Genomic DNA, 11,239 nt, shown 5'->3' with positions numbered 1-11,239 from the left:
CACACACACACACAGATAACAGCAGACATCTTGAGGCTTCAAGGACAAAACCCTCCTGAACTATGTCCTGGTGCACAGGAGGGGGGGGGGGGGGGGGGGGGGTTATGGGCGTTCGACACCCACATTTTCACACAAACATGATTCCATCTCCTGGAAACATTGGCTGAGGAGCCCATTGTTTTTCTAAATATATAACGTGGACTTGTCAACAGAATTCAGTAGAAGGTATATTGTCATTACGAATATACCTTGCTTATCATAGCCCAGCTAACCATCACTGTCTTGTAAAAACATCTGATTTGCCCAGGAGCTAACACATCTGGTAGAGCTAGCGTTAGCAGTGGCTAGTACTTGCATGTAAACATTAACATCAGTTGCTTTGCTAAATGTTCCTCCTGCAGTTTATTCAGGTTACTGAGCAGACTCCTAAACTATCAGAGTGTATGTTTTGGAGAGGATAGGGTATGGAGAATCCAGTTTAGTGTGCCACAGTAACTTACATTCCATAACTAATCTACCTTATCAGTGTGGGGGAAGTTACTTTACTTTGTTACTTTCCAGAAATAGTAACTAGTTGTGTTACTAAGTTAGTGTTAGCTAGTGTGCAATTAGTCACATTTTAATTTAACTTACAATTTTGGCTTCCCACAATTATGAGAACAAGATAGAGATAAAACAATTATTATTTATTTTAGTTAGCCTATTTATTTATCAAAATTCTTCTTTTATTTCCATTTATTTATTTGTTTTTCCACTTCAATTATATTTAAAATTCAAGAAAATCCAGTATTAAAAAGACAAGTTTTTGCCAGTTCAATAAATGCATGATGTTGGAAAAAGTCAATGAGTACTCTCGTTAAATAATCATGATCTCAATATCATTCAAAATAATCATGATTATGATTTTTGCCATAATCATGCAACCCTAATAAAAGGTGCATCAACTGGTGAATATCAAACTTGAACCTAACTTCACCCCAGTGATCAACAGAGCTTTAAATGAGCCTGCTGCACAGCTTGCCTTTATTTATTTTTTAATTTGCACTAAACATTTAAAGGAACACTCCGCCCATTTTCAACCAGCTTTGTATCATTAGAACATCAGTAGTATATCAGAAAACTGTAAACTGTTTTGAAGTCTGTCATTTAATTTGACAGTTATTGAGTGTTAAAGTGTGGACCAGTGACATCACTGGTCCACACTAACTCAAATTAATAACTCATTAACTCAAATCAACTCTCAATAACTGTCAAACTAGATGAATGACTTCAAAACCGTCATCTAGTTTGACAGTTATTGAGAGTTGATTTGAGTTAATGAGTTATTAATTTGAGTTAGTGTGGACCAGTGATGTCACTGGTCCACACTTTAACACTCAATAACTGTCAAATTAAATGACAGACTTCAAAACAGTTTACAGTTTTCTGATATACTACTGATGTTCTAATGATACAAAGCTGGTTGAAAATGGGCGGAGTGTTCCTTTAACCATTTGAAAGAAAATTGAAAGTAGCAAAATGTAACTTTGAAAAGATAACAAAACAAATTACATAAATTGAAAAATGAACCTGTTAAGTTACCACAAAAGTAATCTGATTACTGTAATGCATTACCCCAACACTGCTTATCACTTTTACTTTATTCTGTTTTACTTGTTTTATTTTGTTGTACATGGTTTTCAAACACAAACAATGTGAAAATAAGCAGTGCAGTGTATGCTCCAAAATTATGGAATACTATACCTAAATCTATGAGATTAAAAGTCACCGAACATTTTTTAAATGACAGCTGAAAAGCGTATTTATTTAACTTGGATTTGAATGGAAGTCATTCTTTTTTTTATTGTTTTAATTTCTGTTTTTACTGTCCCTTTTATTTATTTATTTATTTATTGCTAATCCTTTCCATTTGCCATGTTATAATGTGTTTTCAATTTGTCTATTTCATTCATCAAGCATTTTATTTTTTATTTTTTAACTGTAAAGCACTTTGATTATTATTATTATTGTTGTTGTTGTTGTTGTTGTTGTTGTTCATGACTGTATAATTTATTTCAAGTATTGAAATTAGTTGCAATACGTCATGCAGTACTGAAGAAACGTTCCAATATTGAGTGTCTGTAGAATTTGTGTAGAACTTTGTTTCTCTTGCAGTTCACGAATATCAAATATTATATTACATATTTTTGAACAAAAATGACTGTCCCCTGATTTCTAAGTATTTACCTGGTAAATATGGTAAAATGCTAAATAGGACGAATCAGCGTGACGTCACATGCCACCCAGAAATGCGGAACCCCGCGGCAGTTAATAGTATGAGTTGTGCGGCGCCAAACAAGCGTTAATATCTCAAAAAGTATACATCACATCGCTTATATTTTGACATTCTGAGTGAGAGCAGAATTAGCACAAGAGTTTGATGTATAATATATGCAAGTCGTGTTAAAGTTGTGTGAACTGTCGCAGTTTTTAAAATGTAAACAGAGTCAAGCCGGCTAGAGCAGACACTCACGCCTAGGGTTCCATTGCCGTTGCCACCCAGTGACGCGGTTTGTTTACCAAAATGCTGCTCGGCTGATCCCTCGTATACAGAGAAGCTACAGCTGAAATATACTAAGAAAAACCTAACCAAAATCCTGCCGTGTAGTTGTGACCGTTTTAGGTTGGTAGGAGACTAGGTTGGTAGTAACTCAGCTACAACTGCATACAGTCAGAAGCACCCACCTCTGCCTCCCCTATCGGCCCTGGGGCCGGTTGCACGAAGCAGCACCTTAAGTTAAGATTTTCCTTAGAGTCAGAGTTAAGGTGTCCATAAAATAAAATCGGTTGCACAAAACACCCTTAAATCTTCTACATAAGGTTAAACATTTTAAGGAAACTGTAAGCACAAGATTTAAGGGTGTTTTGTGCATCCAATTCTATTTCATGGACACCTTAACTCTGACTCTAAGGGAAATCTTAACCTAAGGTGCTTTGTGCATCCTTTTTAAAACCTCATGATTTGTGCTCATTATTGTCTGATGTTATGTGTAAATTGAACAGTTTTAACTATGAGTGTCTTTAAGCTCAATTTATGCTTTGTCTGCCGACACTTTTGAAACGGTCGCCGACAGAAATGAGGACTTGAGTCGACACTTTCAAGTGTCGGCGAGCAGTGTCTGCTACCTGGTGAAATGTCTAGTGACGCTGACTACGTCATAGTATCGCGCAAGTCTGATTGGCTATATAGACGGCACGCGCTTGACTTCCTTGTTTTGGTTGGGGTCCACCCGCTAGTTTTTTTTTAAATGAATGAACGTGCCCCCCGCTATTTTTTATCAGCCTGTCCTTGATGTATGACTTCTTGAAAAACACAAAGAACATAGTGACCAATTTCCCAGAGAGAGAGAGGAGGTGAGTTGTGTGGTTGTGTGCTGTTTATATGCAGCTGCAGCCAAGTACGTTACATCTTGCTTCCGAGGTGGTTTCACTGTGCATTCCATTCCCTCTCTTCTCTTGGCTGTCTGCTTATAGCGTTCGAGTGTCACGTGACCGTTGAACCGAGGCGAACGTCCTCTGAAGTATAAATGCAACCCCACTTTCTTTTTCGTCTGCGACCATGTGCTGAGCGACACTTTATAATAAGTATAAATTAAGCTTTACTCTGTGAAGTACCTTGAGATTTTGTTGTATTTTAAAGTTTATATAAATAAACTTTATTTTAGTTTTAATTATTTTTATTATGTAATAAGTTAGGGTTAGGGTTAAGTTACATACATTATTATTATGTATGTAAGTTAAAAAAATCACTGATTTCAAACAAAAGTCCAAAAGTAAAACTACAAAGAGATCCAGTTGCTCCTACAAGCCAGTCCAAACCAGACTCCATCTCCCTGAAACATCCCTTCTCATGGCCTTTTGATAAGAGCAGCACAGTAGCAGCTGCCTGGAGGCCAGATAAGACTGAAGGCAGGGGAGAGACTGCGTGCGTCACAGCAGATAGCCTGCTTCACTCCCAAAACCTTTCTGCTCCACTTGCAGTGGATTGCCGTGGCCGTGGGTGAACTCTGCTTCTGAGGGCCAAAAGCATATATAGGCTACATGACCTTGGTCACCTTTTGCACACATTTTGACGAGCTCATCAAATCTGTGATGTGGGAATACTTTATGCTTATTTGATGTGCTGTCTCCAGTGAGAAAAGGTTTGGTGATATACTGTATGTGTGGCACGCACATATTGAACAGTCAGCATTCCGCTTCTAAAATAATTAGTCTGTTAAATTAACAACCAGTCTTTTCAATTGAAGAGACCGGGTTGTAAATTAAATGGAACTGTGCACGCTCAATTTCGGGTGGAGACTCTGGAGATGCTGCATCATGGGCACAGTTACGGAAATGTTTGTGAGTACAGGATTACAGGAGCTCTTTATAGATGATGTCTGTTATTGCCTCTGCACCTGCCCTGTTATTCCCTCCTCATCACCTTCAATAAGTACTTTCATGCTGCTGGCTTGCTTTCCCCTTGGAGAAGGCTGTAGCCTATAGATCTGGCCATGAGCAAACACTGGCTGAGATAGGTAGATGCCAACTTGGTCATTCTCTTGCGCTTGGCCTTTGTTGATGGTAACTGAGAAAGCCAATCTGACCGGGAACTGCCGCCTGACAAAGGTGAAGGGAAGCTCATCATTTCTGTCATGGTGAGGAATTCTTGGCAGGAAGATCCTTTCACCTGGTTTGTCCCTACATCTGCACCTCCACCATCCGGGTGCAGGTCTCGAGAGGTCAGGACCTGCTTGTAGGTGACTGAGCAGCTCAGGGCACAGTCGCGCAGTGGTAGCACTGTCGCCTCCCTGCTAGAAGGTCCTGGGTTGGATTTTTATGACATCAGTGACATCATACGTGATTTCATAAATCACTGATGATACATTGAGACAACATCAGCATGGCAACACGTGGGCAACTTGCATGCCACAATAAAAAAGGTTGAAGGCCAGGTCACCTGGCCAGGGATGCTATAAGGCCTGCCATGTTAACTTAATATAGCTTACATGATGTAGCCCTAATTCACAGGCAAGTCTCAAATGGGCCTCAAAAGTCTAGTCTAGTCTAGTCTAGACCCTAAACACAATCATTAAGCAGGAACTGAACAACTTGTATAAAACAAGCATGGCAAGAGAGGGAGAAGAAAGAAAGAAAGAAAGAAAGAAAGAAAGAAAGAAAGAAAGAAAGAAAGAAAGATAAGAAAGAGTCGACACAAGCAGATTTGAGCAAAGCAAACAATCTAACTATTCTACAGCCTAATACTCAACCGGCAGCCCTCATAAAACAAGCAACACAAGTCAAACAGTCGAGCTCAGTGTTCACTAACTTGTCACGTCAAGGAGCCTAAACACACACACACACACACACACACACACACACACACACACACACGGGTGTGCCCGTCAAGGACCCTAAACCAACACAAAGATCGAATTAGAGACCAAATAAATGATTCCTCGTGTGAATGTGAAGCACTCACACAGAAGCATGCAGTAGAGGAAAACACATACAACTAGAGGAAGTACTGACCCATGTATACCCATGAGCCCACTTGCTCTTTTATTTTGAAATTGAAATGCAGGAAAACATATCAAATTGGTATTGTCATGTTACTTTTTGGAGTGAATTTGGTGTTTTGCTCTTGAGTGTATGAGCTTGTTCAGCCACTGTGCAGAAGCCATTTCACAAGTGACCCCAAATCCTTGTGAGTGGTCTTCTAAAGAAGGCATTTTTGTCTGATTTGAACAGATGAGTATTGATAATAATAGAGATTCATAAATTAACTGACACCTTATATGATGTTAGCATTTAAAAGCATTATTTCAAAAGATAGATTTCAACAGCTATAGCGTGGGAAACTGATAGAATGATGGTCACACAGACAGATGCTGTAGATTCAGAACAACGAAATATAATAACTATTGCTGACCTTAATAAATGAAAACATTTTCTTTCAGCACAAGGAATATGTGTTATGTGTTACTAATCTACAAATGTAGTCATGTGTGCTTGATAGGAACAGTGCCTTGAAGGCCTAAGACTTGAGTCGCACTTAAGTCACTCAAACAGTGACTTGAGATTTGTCCTCAAAGACTTGAGACTTGACTTGGACTTGAGCAGAGGTGGAAAGTAACTTTTTTTGAGTAGTTTTTAAAATCAGTAACTTTACTTTTACTTAAAGGACGGCTTTTCCGTGGGGAATATGAATATATATTAAATCTCACGCCCCTAAGGTTTTCAAATCCGTTGAAATTTTTGAAATTGGTTGTTTACAGCCTGAGATATCAACAGAAATCCACTCTGTGTGGGGGGGTTGGGGTGGTGGGGGGGAGGTGCGGGTGCGGGGACTCGAAATCCTACATTTCCCACAATGCACTGGGCTCGCGTGGCCTTCGTTTCCATGCCCACCCCTCAGGCATTTGGCTGATATCAAACTCCAGTAGGTGGCGGTAATGCACATATATGTTTGCCAACCGCCATAAAACTCAAAGAAGAAGAAGAAGAAGGCTTCGACAATAAAACATATAGAGAAGAAGAAAAAATTGAAAATAAAATTGCCTCCAAATTGCACCAAATTTAAACCGAAGTATATATGTCGGGAGATGTCTTCATAAAAAAAATTCATGCATTTTAAGGCATTTTCGTAGGAGTTACGCGCATCTGATGTTGTAACTATTTTATGTAAAAATGTGTAAAAACGGGTACATTGCTCAGCGTTAATTTCGTTACTTCAACGCACCTACTACTAGATGTAAAATTTGATGAGCTTTCCAATGCCGCCAGTCACGTGTCTGTCCGTGCTTCCATTCCCGAGAAAATCGTCTCTTTGCAAGGAGCTATGGAAAGCTAACCTAGCTACAGCAGGCTAGGTGGTGGAAAAAGATGGCTGCCTTTTGGTTTTGCTTAAGACCTCTGAAGGGGCGTGGAGGACCTCTAGAGGCGGGACCATGGCTCACAACAATTGTAGTTCACAGGGTGCGAACTACGGGGGAGCTGGGGGGGCTTTGGCTCCCCTTAAAGAAATAGTAGACCCCCTGAAAGCATGACTTGTGAAATTTGGGGGGGTCTCTAAATTATTGACTAATATATATTACCCCATGTATTTTCTATTTCTTTTTCTGTACCTTCATAGTGAATAATGCGTAAAATTAAGCTATTTTAATCGTATGATTCAGAGTGTGCTCAATCACTGTCAAATTCACTGTAAGCCCCTATACCGACATGCATGTTATTTTTATCATCACCACATCGAAGCGTGGCGGCGCAGGTGCAAATCAAACGTCACTCACGCGGTCAGGTCAGATTTAAAACAACAGCAAGATGTCAAAAAGAAAACAAGGCAGTTTGACACACTTTACATTCACGAAGAAATGGAAGCAGCCGTCAGTTGAACAGCAACAAGTCGCTTCTACTTCAAACGCAGATGTGGAAAAAGTGACGACGTGAAGCTGGAATAGCCTACCTCCGAGTCCTCCCGCATATGGAGGACTGTTTGTGAGATGGAATGCGTCAGGAACTTCACAGTGAGTGGGACATGTGCATTATGGAGTGGATAAAAGTGTTGGGCAGAGATATCATGTTCTTGTGGATGCAGTGTATATGGAGAGCAGTGCGCCCGTTTCGCCTTTCTGTGCTCTCTCATCCTCCCTCCCTCTCTGTGTGCGCAGCGCGCTTTTCTCTCTTGGAGAGAAAAGTGGAACACGAGCTGTATCCGTGTCTTTGAGCGTGCTGATTTAAAATGAGTTATACCCCTAAATTGGCCTTCAAATTGCCTCAAATTTCCGCCGCCGCCCTTCGGACGCCGGCTGTAGTGGCTCCCCCGAAAGCCACAGTATAGTTCGCACACTGGTAGTTCATAGGTCCTCGACTTCCGCAAGGTGGACTTGGGCCAGATGACGCGAAACGCGTCGGCTGGCCCAAAAAATATGTGAGAGATGCTTGATATCTCTGGCAGTGAACCTCCAATTTCAAAAATTTCAACGGATTCGAAAACCTTAGGGCGTGAGATTTAATATATATTCATATTCCCCACGGTAAAGCCGTCCTTTAAGAAAATGTTGTTTGAAGTAATGTACTTTGTTACATTTTAAATAGCTTCAGTTCAGTTCATTTTTATTTATTTATAGTGCAACATCACCCCAAGGGGACTCTGTACACAAAAAAGCAATTTGAAATGTATGTATGCACTATGCACACACAAACACATAATCACACAAACAATTGCACAGATATATCCACATAGACAACAATGGGCAACATGAATATTCACAGAGTAAAATCATCAGCAACATTTTAAACCCATATGGATGTACTTGTGGTGAAAGTAAAAGGAAATGGAATGACTAGTGATAACCACAACAGTAGTAATGAGGAGTTGTACATAAATGACAGTATGTTATATACAGTATGTTATCGATCAGCGAAACTAGGAGGAGCCATAGTGCAATGAGAAGAGGTGGGTTTTAAGCTTGGATTAAAACAAGTCTACCGAGTCGGCCTCTCTAACAGTCAGGGAAAGAGCATTCCAGAGACGGGGGGCACGATGTGCGAATACTCTGCCCCGACTGTTTCTTTCTTGAACCTGGTGACTGTCAGGTAACGAGCATCTTTGGAGCGTAAAGACCGCCCTGGAATGTAAGGGTGATTCAATCGGATATGTAAGATGGTGCAAGTCCATTCAAGGCCTTGTAGGTCAGGAGGCTTCAAATCTGTCAATGCAGGCATATAAGCGTTGATCTAATGTGGTCGAATTTCCTTGTTCTGGTTAGGACTCGAGCTGCTGCATTCTCGACTAATTTAAGAGCGTTATAATTAGTGGCAGACCGGAGAAGAGTGAATTACAGTAGTCTATTCTTGATGTAATAAAATGCATGTACCAGAGTTTCAGCATCCGCCAGTGATAGAATCGGGCGGATCCTAGCTATGTTGCATAGATGGAAAAAAGCAGATTTGGTGATGTTTTTAATGTGTTGAACAAACGATAAGGAGGGATCTAGAACTACGACTACGATCAAGAACTAATCCTAGATTCCTGGCTGTCGGTTTTTGGGAAATTAAACAGCCATCGTGTGTTTTGCTGGGCCAACTAGCTGCATCTCTGTTTTATTGGAATTAAGGAGCAAGAAAATTCTGCACATCCAGGTTTTGACCTCAGTTAAAGTTTTCAAGATTGAGAAGGTTGGAGGAGTCATTGGCTGTAATAGGGATGTCGATTTGCGTGTTGTCGGCATAACAATGGAAGTTTATGCAAAACTTTCTGAAGATAATATATCCCTAGGGATATCATGGATACTGTACATAGAAGAAAATCTGACCAAGAAGTGAGCCTTGTGGGATACCATATTTGACACTGGAATAGACATTATTGAATATTATTTCAGCCCGATTGCACGTAAAACGGCATAGCTGTGGCCGGCCAAAATTCTGCTCACTCACACACACACACGCACACACACACACACACACACACACACAGACACTTCTCATTCTTATAGTAAGATACGCTGTGATCTGTCAGATAAGTAAGAACAAAACCAGTCAAGAGCTAGTTCCCTGATGCCGACGAGATTTTCTAGGTGATCGAGGAGGATGGCATAGCGTCGACCGTATCAGGTCAAGGAGCAACAAAACAGAGGTCTGATCTGAGTCCATGGCTATTAATAGATTGTTTATAACTTTGGCCAGTGTCGTTTCTGTGCAGTGGTGAGGTCTACATCCAGACTGAAAATGGTCAAAAACATAATTTTTTGAGAGATGAGTTGTGAGCTGACTGGAGACAACTCTTTCCAGCAGTTTGGAGGTTAGAAATCGGCCTGTAGTTAGCTAGAATGTGTGGGTCTAGGTTTGGTTTCTTGAGCAGTGGTTTAACTATGGGTGTTTTGAAAATTGAAGGGACAGTGCCTGTGTTGAGGGACTCGTTTATTATGTGGAGGAGTGGAAGACCTAGTATTGGGAGCAACTGTTTAAACAGGTTGGTAGGAATCAGGTCTAAGAGACATGTTCTGGACTTAGAACTAGCAACCAGTTTAGGGTGTCCCAGGTAATGAACGTTAAACTTCATCGGGGTGCTGCTGGCTTGAGGAGTGGTGCTGGCTTGAGGAGTGGACGACGTGTGAAACGGGGATTGAGGAACAGTCGTAGAAAGAAGTGCGGCCATGCTCTTGACCTCTTTTCTGATCGACTCTTCTGTGTCCTTGAAAAAGTTTCAATAATGAGAGAGTAGAAAGAAGCTACAATAAACTTTAATGATAGAATAAACACATTAGATTTGGCGTATGACTCCATGATATGATGACGCTCCTCCTGAGACGTGAGGACGTCAGTGATTTATAGGATAGAGAATTCCCTCATAGGGAATTCTACATGAGTCATGGCATTGGTGGTGTTCAGGGGAGGAGGTGTGGTGAAACAACTGCTTCAGCGAAGATCAGCAACTGGGTGAGTTACGGGGTGAGTTACACAACACAGTAAGATACATGGGATCGGATGAGCTACTCTGGTTAAGTGATTGGCCAGCAGACCAGAGTGGGGAAGCGTGGGAGGCTGTGATTGGACAAGGAATGAAGGGGTGTGAATATCAATGAATGGGATGGTTAACATGGATCAGGCATTGGTTGAGGTAGCCTTCATTATTGAAAATAGTTTATTAAGAAAGTCGACGGCACTGAGGGAGGAGGGAGGGGCGGCAGGAGCGGCTTTGGTGAGATTGCCGATGGTGTCAAATAGAAATCTGGGATCGTTCTTATTGTTAGCTATCAGTTTTGAATACCTACATATTTTTCGCTACCCTGAATGCATTTTTGCAGTTGTGCAGATAATCATCCCATGCCATGCGAAATACCTCTCGTGCCATCTCGAAATACCTATAATCTTCAAACGTTTATGCCTTTTGAAGCATTTTCTAAAAATCGTGATTTAAAAAAATGCATTTACTTTCCAAAAGTCACAAAAGTATTAATGTTTGTGAAGAATATCCTGCTGAAACAAAATGTTCGTTCCCATAAACTTTTGTTAACCACAGACCTTATTTTATGCATTTAAGTGAAATCCCCATTTTAAAACCCCATTCACTTTTCCCCTGATGAACCCGGAAGTATACTTCAAGTCAAGACTCATTCCTGCGGTTCTCTATTCTTATTCTTATCTCTCCACTTTCACAATTTTCATTGAGATGATGTTGACATTTTTTGGCAAAATGATAGATATTGGTGGTGGCTTA

Source organism: Poromitra crassiceps (assembly GCF_964638095.1).
Source record: "Poromitra crassiceps genome assembly, chromosome: 20".
Classification (NCBI taxonomy): domain Eukaryota; kingdom Metazoa; phylum Chordata; class Actinopteri; order Beryciformes; family Melamphaidae; genus Poromitra; species Poromitra crassiceps.
Note: the sequence above shows the minus strand (reverse complement) of the source record.